This window comes from Macrosteles quadrilineatus, unplaced genomic scaffold (genome assembly GCF_028750875.1).
Source record: "Macrosteles quadrilineatus isolate MER2022 unplaced genomic scaffold, UCM_ALF_1.0 Scaffold_4__1_contigs__length_99947679, whole genome shotgun sequence".
In the NCBI taxonomy this organism is placed as follows: Eukaryota; Metazoa; Arthropoda; class Insecta; order Hemiptera; family Cicadellidae; genus Macrosteles; species Macrosteles quadrilineatus.
This window is the reverse complement of record NW_026542597.1, coordinates 92,120,523-92,127,934: the sequence shown is the minus strand read 5'-3', so window position 1 is coordinate 92,127,934 and position 7,412 is coordinate 92,120,523. Positions and strand designations below refer to the sequence as shown.

Sequence of the window (7,412 nt, the reverse complement as noted above, 5' to 3'; positions counted from 1 at the left end):
AATTGTAAGTTAATAATTTTTTGATAAATTTAATGAAATCAGAATATTTATCTAATTTATCTAAAAGCCCTCAAATCCCTTGTCGCAGTTCATTAACTAACATTCATAAACTAATTATCTCAAATCTCAACTAATAATATGCATTATCCTCAGTTGTTAGAAAAGTAAATTAGTTGTAACCCTTTCCCTTTTCTATTTATATTACACAAGGAAATGCCATCAACTTAAAACATTAACTTACGACAATTTTTTTACCATACTTAACGCTTTCAAAGTCCCGTGGCAGATAAGTATTCTAAAAATATCATGCAAATATTATAAACTATAGTTGTGTGCCCGTTCTACGCACGGGGATCTACGCATCTTGTAGTCAGTTGATACCTTTTTATAATTGTAATTTACGAGACTATTAGCTGCCTCAATCATGCTAATACCGATTATTCTACACATTGTATTTTACCATTATAATAGCTCAAAATTTATGTAATGGGCTTGAAAAAGATTGTGCACTTTTTCCTGACGCGAGTTCCTATCCATCGTATATATATATATTTGTGATTAATCAGTGTGGCAGATTGCGTGTAATAAATATAAAGGTTACTTACAGTCTTCGCAATCCTGTTAGTTGAGCACTACGGCCGTTTCGGAGATAACTCCATCGTCGGGTGCGTAGTCATTATACACTAATCTGAGCTATTTACATATTTACATTTCTTACGTGGTTTCTTCATTTTCATTGCGTCAAAGTTAAATAAATAGTACATACAACACAAAACACGGACACGACACGAAAACATTAAGGCACGTGCACGGCTAAAAACTGACGACCGACTGAACGAACTTTATCACTGCAAAGGTTTGGTGGACGACTGGAACAGCTGATAACATGTGTACCAACATAGCTGCTCAAATTATACCTTGTCCTGTTTGATTTGTATTATTTTCTCAAAAATTGGATTGGCTGCTGAATTAGTCTGGGAATTAATTATTAAGTTCGGTTCTTTAGCTGTACTGGTGTAAATGTGGAAATTTTCAATACAATTAAGTTTGTGACCTTTGCTACCAATGTGGAGTATTTCTAAACTATTAATTTCAGAGTAGTCGTGGCAATACTGTTGGATGTGTTCTGCATAATTTGAGACAGGATTTGGTTTCTTGATAGCACTTATATGTTCTTTATATCTGGTCTTAAAACATCTACCAGTCTGTCCGATGTAGTAGGAATCACATTCTCCGCATCTAAGCTTATACACGCCTGACTTTTCTAGTATAGGCGTAGTATCCCTTTGTCGTGGATCTGACAACTTACGTTGAAGGTTGTTGCTAGTTCTGTATGCAACTGAATAGTTATGCCTACTAAAAGGACGAGTTGCTAAACGTTGGTTGAGTTTACAGAACTCTAGTGTCACGTACTTTTTATCAGTTTTTTCTTTGGCAATTTTATTATTAGCTTTACTCTTGATTCTCCTGTGCAGTTTATCAATCATGTCAGAGCTGTAACCGTTATTCAAGGCAATGTATTTTATTGTGTTAAGTTCATTTCTATAGTTTTCTTGACTTAAAGGTATGTTAATCAATCTGTAGAGCATTGAATTGTAGGCTGCAATTTTGTGAGAGTGGGGGTGATTAGAGCTGCTATGGATGGTTGTGTCTGTACTGGTCGGTTTTCTATAAATATTAAAAAGGTGTTTGTTGTCGGATTTTGTTATTGTCAGGTCAAGGAAGTTGATAGAGGAGCTTTTCTCATGTTCTATTGTGAATTTAAGTCTAGGATGGATATTATTAAGATATTTCCCAAACAGGTCAATTTGTCTGTTATTGCCTTTGAATAAGCAAAGTACGTCGTCGACGTATCGTACAAAGGTCTTAAACATAATTTCCATCACAAACCAAAAAACGGTATAGTCGACTCTCTTTTGGAGATTGAAAGTTGTATTGAGACAATAAAACATGAGAAACAGGACCCTATTAGATATGAGATCATTAATAAGTTAAGTCAAGGTAACAGTGAAATGGTCATTGTTGATAATCTTTCAAACGAAGCTAAAAATGATTTTACAGCTTTAAGAAGTTTAACCGATAAGCTCGACATCAATAAGGCCATTGTCACAAAGGCTGATAAAGGTAATGCTGTTGTAGTACTAGATAAGGATGAATACACATGTAAAGTGGACAGCTTTATTGCAGTAAATAACATTAAGACTCTAACTAAGGATCCAACAAAACAATATCACAGTGAAGTTAATAAAGTTATTAATAAATGTAAATATCTCCTTAGTGATGTTCAAAAGAGGCAGGTCAAGGTCATGAACCCTAGTGCTCCTAAAATGCGTGGGCTTCCGAAAATACACAAAAAGGATGTTCCAATCAGACCTTTAGTGAACTTTATTAACGCACCTTCATACAACTTATGCAAACTTATTGATAGAATTATAAGAAACAACATTGACTTCAAAGTTAATTGCAGCGTTAAGAACAGCACACATTTGGTTGATGTGATAAAAAATGTAAATATTCCGTCCCATGCACAGTTTGTATCTTTTGATGTCACGAATCTGTATACGAGTGTGCCTATTGACGAAACCATATATTTGGTAGAACAGTACATTAAAACGAAAGGAACTTTAAATAGTGAGAAAACAGCAGAATTATTATCACTGTTAAGAGTCGTCCTAAAACAGAATTATTTCGAGTTTAATAACAAACATTATTTACAAGAACAGGGGTTAGCTATGGGTTCACCTCTATCTTCAATCTTATCGGAAATCTTCCTTGATAACATAGAACACCAACGCATTTTGGCCGACAGTAATGCGCATCAAGGAAAGATTGTTTACTGGCACCGATACGTCGACGACGTACTTTGCTTATTCAAAGGCAATAACAGACAAATTGACCTGTTTGGGAAATATCTTAATAATATCCATCCTAGACTTAAATTCACAATAGAACATGAGAAAAGCTCCTCTATCAACTTCCTTGACCTGACAATAACAAAATCCGACAACAAACACCTTTTTAATATTTATAGAAAACCGACCAGTACAGACACAACCATCCATAGCAGCTCTAATCACCCCCACTCTCACAAAATTGCAGCCTACAATTCAATGCTCTACAGATTGATTAACATACCTTTAAGTCAAGAAAACTATAGAAATGAACTTAACACAATAAAATACATTGCCTTGAATAACGGTTACAGCTCTGACATGATTGATAAACTGCACAGGAGAATCAAGAGTAAAGCTAATAATAAAATTGCCAAAGAAAAAACTGATAAAAAGTACGTGACACTAGAGTTCTGTAAACTCAACCAACGTTTAGCAACTCGTCCTTTTAGTAGGCATAACTATTCAGTTGCATACAGAACTAGCAACAACCTTCAACGTAAGTTGTCAGATCCACGACAAAGGGATACTACGCCTATACTAGAAAAGTCAGGCGTGTATAAGCTTAGATGCGGAGAATGTGATTCCTACTACATCGGACAGACTGGTAGATGTTTTAAGACCAGATATAAAGAACATATAAGTGCTATCAAGAAACCAAATCCTGTCTCAAATTATGCAGAACACATCCAACAGTATTGCCACGACTACTCTGAAATTAATAGTTTAGAAATACTCCACATTGGTAGCAAAGGTCACAAACTTAATTGTATTGAAAATTTCCACATTTACACCAGTACAGCTAAAGAACCGAACTTAATAATTAATTCCCAGACTAATTCAGCAGCCAATCCAATTTTTGAGAAAATAATACAAATCAAACAGGACAAGGTATAATTTGAGCAGCTATGTTGGTACACATGTTATCAGCTGTTCCAGTCGTCCACCAAACCTTTGCAGTGATAAAGTTCGTTCAGTCGGTCGTCAGTTTTTAGCCGTGCACGTGCCTTAATGTTTTCGTGTCGTGTCCGTGTTTTGTGTTGTATGTACTATTTATTTAACTTTGACGCAATGAAAATGAAGAAACCACGTAAGAAATGTAAATATGTAAATAGCTCAGATTAGTGTATAATGACTACGCACCCGACGATGGAGTTATCTCCGAAACGGCCGTAGTGCTCAACTAACAGGATTGCGAAGACTGTAAGTAACCTTTATATATATATTTGTAATGGTTTAAATACCTGCATTCAGTAATCCAATGAGCTGCTTGTGGCAACTATAGTTTCGGTTCACAGGGAACCATCTTCAGGCCGTACAAGGCGTCGTTATTCACTTCCATATGTGAAGGTCGTCATTTAATAAATAAGTATATAGAACACGAACACACGAAAACGCACATTGACACGAACATTTAACATTAAAAATACCGAGTACTCGGGAACACGAGACAGGTGACGCGACCGGGTGGAAGTTGTAGCTCGAACTCCAACTTCGAACTCGAACTCCAGTTCGAGCTACAACTTCCACCCGGTCGCGTCACCTGTCTCGTGTTCCCGCGAGTACTCGGTATTTTTAATGTTAAATGTTCGTGTGCGTTGTCAATGTGCGTTTTCGTGTGTTCGTGTTCTATGTACTTATTTATTAAATGACGACCTTCACATATGGAAGTGAATAACGACGCCTTGTACGGCCTGAAGATGGTTCCCTGTGAACCGAAACTATAGTTGCCACAAGCAGCTCATTGGATTACTGAATGCAGGTATTTAATCCATTATAAATTTTCAAACGTAATCCGGAGGCTAACAACTCATAAAAATATATATTTGACTATAGCTTTGTGATTTACAGGACTGCCTCAATAATACTTTATTATTTGATTCAATAATACTGATACTGATATGGATTTTTCTTAACATTAACATTGTATATTACCATAAGAATATCTCAAAGTTGATGTGATAGGTCACGATGCGTTTAGGAAAAAGATTATGCACTTTTTTATGTTGGGAGTTTTAATTGAACGTGTTTTGTTAAGCCATGGCTCTACGTATAATGTACAATACTGCCTCAAATATGCCTATTACAATACATTAATTAATTAGTTCAGCTCGTTTATACACGTTTTATAAAGGTATTATTGACATTATATTCATGTAAAAACATGATTTCGCACCGTATTGTCATTGAATTGTGTTTCCGACATCCCTGCAAAACACGTTTGTGGCGTCTGCAGGCGTACCAACAACCCTTATCTATTACAATTCGAAAAAGCGCCGATGAAAAGAAGGAAAAGACTGTAAAGGAAAAGACGAAATGGAAATGAAATGAAATGAAATGACAAAAGGAGAAAAGAGAGCCGCTAACTTCAACTTCACGAAGACGGTGGGAGACGAGACGAACTTAACTGAACTGAACAATAAAACACAAAACAGAACAACACCAAACCATAAACCAACAGTAATTATTAATCCATCAGTCCAAGAAAGAGTCCAGTCACTACAAGAAGGCGACCGACGACTCACATTTCAAGTTTAACTTTATAACGTGTGGTGTGGTGAGCATGACTGACCAAGTTTCCCCTTTTTTACTAATTACAGGCTTAGAACAGGAATGTAATTCATCATGAATAAGCGAGAGTAAAATACTAGTGAGACTTCCTTTAAGCAAATGGAATGTGAGTAGGCCTAATCCTATTTGTTTAGTATTGTTGTTAATGCTGTTTATATAGGCCTAACACTGATCATTTTAGTCTAGCCTTGACTAACTTAAAATCACTCAATAGGCTTAGTCAATAACTAACCACTCTTGACCTAGGCCTACAGATTTCACACATATTTTTCACATCGTCTAAGCATTTCTCATTTAGTAAAAAAGTTGTCAGACCATAGGGCCCAGGCTTACACATTCTTGTAGGCCTACACATCCTTGTAGGCCTTAAAATAGGCCTATCCATTAGATACAGTGCGACCAAAATTGAATTGCGACCAGTGCCACTGTATATGTAAAATTGAACTCAACGTTTTCTTTGCTGGGTAAAAACAGTTTTATTTATTATTTTTTTAGTTAATTAATGAAAAGTTACTGGTAAGTTACTTAATTTTTTGTATGATACGGTATACATAACTTAGGCTAACAGAGGTAAGTTACATCACAAAATAAAACGGGACCGGTAGCACTGTACCAGTATCTAAAACTTATCAGATTGTATAACGGAGAAAAACAAGGCATGTGTGCACGAGATGACGCTAAAGGCGCCTTTACACCGGACGGAGTTAACTTAATAACTTATAGTTAATTATCTTTTGTTATTAACCCTCCTAGTGTTATGTGTCGATTTTTTGACACATAACACACTTTGTGTAGTGTTTTGTGTCGATTTTTCGACTCACAAACACTGTTTACGGCGAAGGCTCTATGACTGACATAATCGGATTGAACTGGATCGAGTTAGGTATCGTTTTATTTGGCAGATCCTAAGCTTTCTCCCGAGGTTTGTCTCTAAGCGCTTTTTTCTCTCGAGCCGATCCTAATTGTAGCAGACAGCTGACGTGCTTATTTGTAAACAGCTTGGTTAACCTCGCACCGATGACTGATGTGTTTTATTACGTTTATCATTGTTTTAGTGTTAGATATACATGGTGCATTAGCCTATAAGAAGATTTAAGTGATTTTGAAGGGCTGGTTGATGATCCTGAAGAAGTAGTATATTGATGTAAATTATCAGCCAGATTCCTAGCTATGGTTAGGTTAGGCCTACATATGCATTCTTAGCTAAACGCTATGTACCGAAATCTGTTATTTGCCCATAACTTACTTATTTGCAAATCTACTTCCTTACTTATATTATTATATTTTTGGAATCCTCATAAAATTTAGAACAAAGTGGCTATTTTCAAATATTTATTGGCCTATAATTTATAGCCTACAATTTCATTGAGTGCGAACTTATTTTTTTTTTGAAAATTTTCCAAAATATTTTAGGCTACCTAAAAAATTGTTTTGAAACAAATGTTCCTTATGTTTTATGTATAATATTGAAGCCCATGATTTTCCAAACAAAATGGTATAGGAGAACAGTATAATTAGGCCTACAATTGTTTTTAAGCTTCTCAGATCCGTTTTCATAAAACCTTGCAAATGCGCCAAAAATAGGCAGACATTAAGGCCAAAACTAGGGACACTCAGTTAAGTAAGTAGGCTACGCAATTAACAAAAGTTAATAACAGAAAGTTATTAACAAATTATTTTGTACTTTGGTTTTTGTTAAAAACATAAAGTCAGTCCGCCATCTTGAATCATCATCGCTCATGCACAGCCAGCAATTAGATGAGACAGTGGTGCGAGAGGATGACGTCGTTCTTGCTGCAGCTGCGTGCGTTGTTTTGGCTACTGCTGCCCAAAGGAGACCTAGGAGATACTGTGTGAAACCGTCACTCAGAGCAAGGACTTTGTACAGTGGGAGTGATATGTTAAGTGATATGCAAGAAGACGATAGTGACCCTCTTTCAGGCGAGCTAA

The 7,412-nt window shown here is 36.0% G+C and overlaps 1 protein-coding gene across 1 annotated transcript in view; it reads left to right on the top strand.

Annotated features, from left to right (window-relative positions):
- The first annotated feature begins 5,203 nt into the window (after positions 1 to 5,203).
- Positions 5,204 to 7,412, top strand: part of LOC128993147 (zinc finger protein 729-like) — a 69,580-nt gene continuing 67,371 nt past the window's right edge. The window contains exon 1 of the mRNA XM_054416906.1: positions 5,204 to 5,568. The gene's annotated coding sequence lies outside the window, so the exon portion shown is untranslated. The remainder of the gene's footprint in view (positions 5,569 to 7,412) is intronic.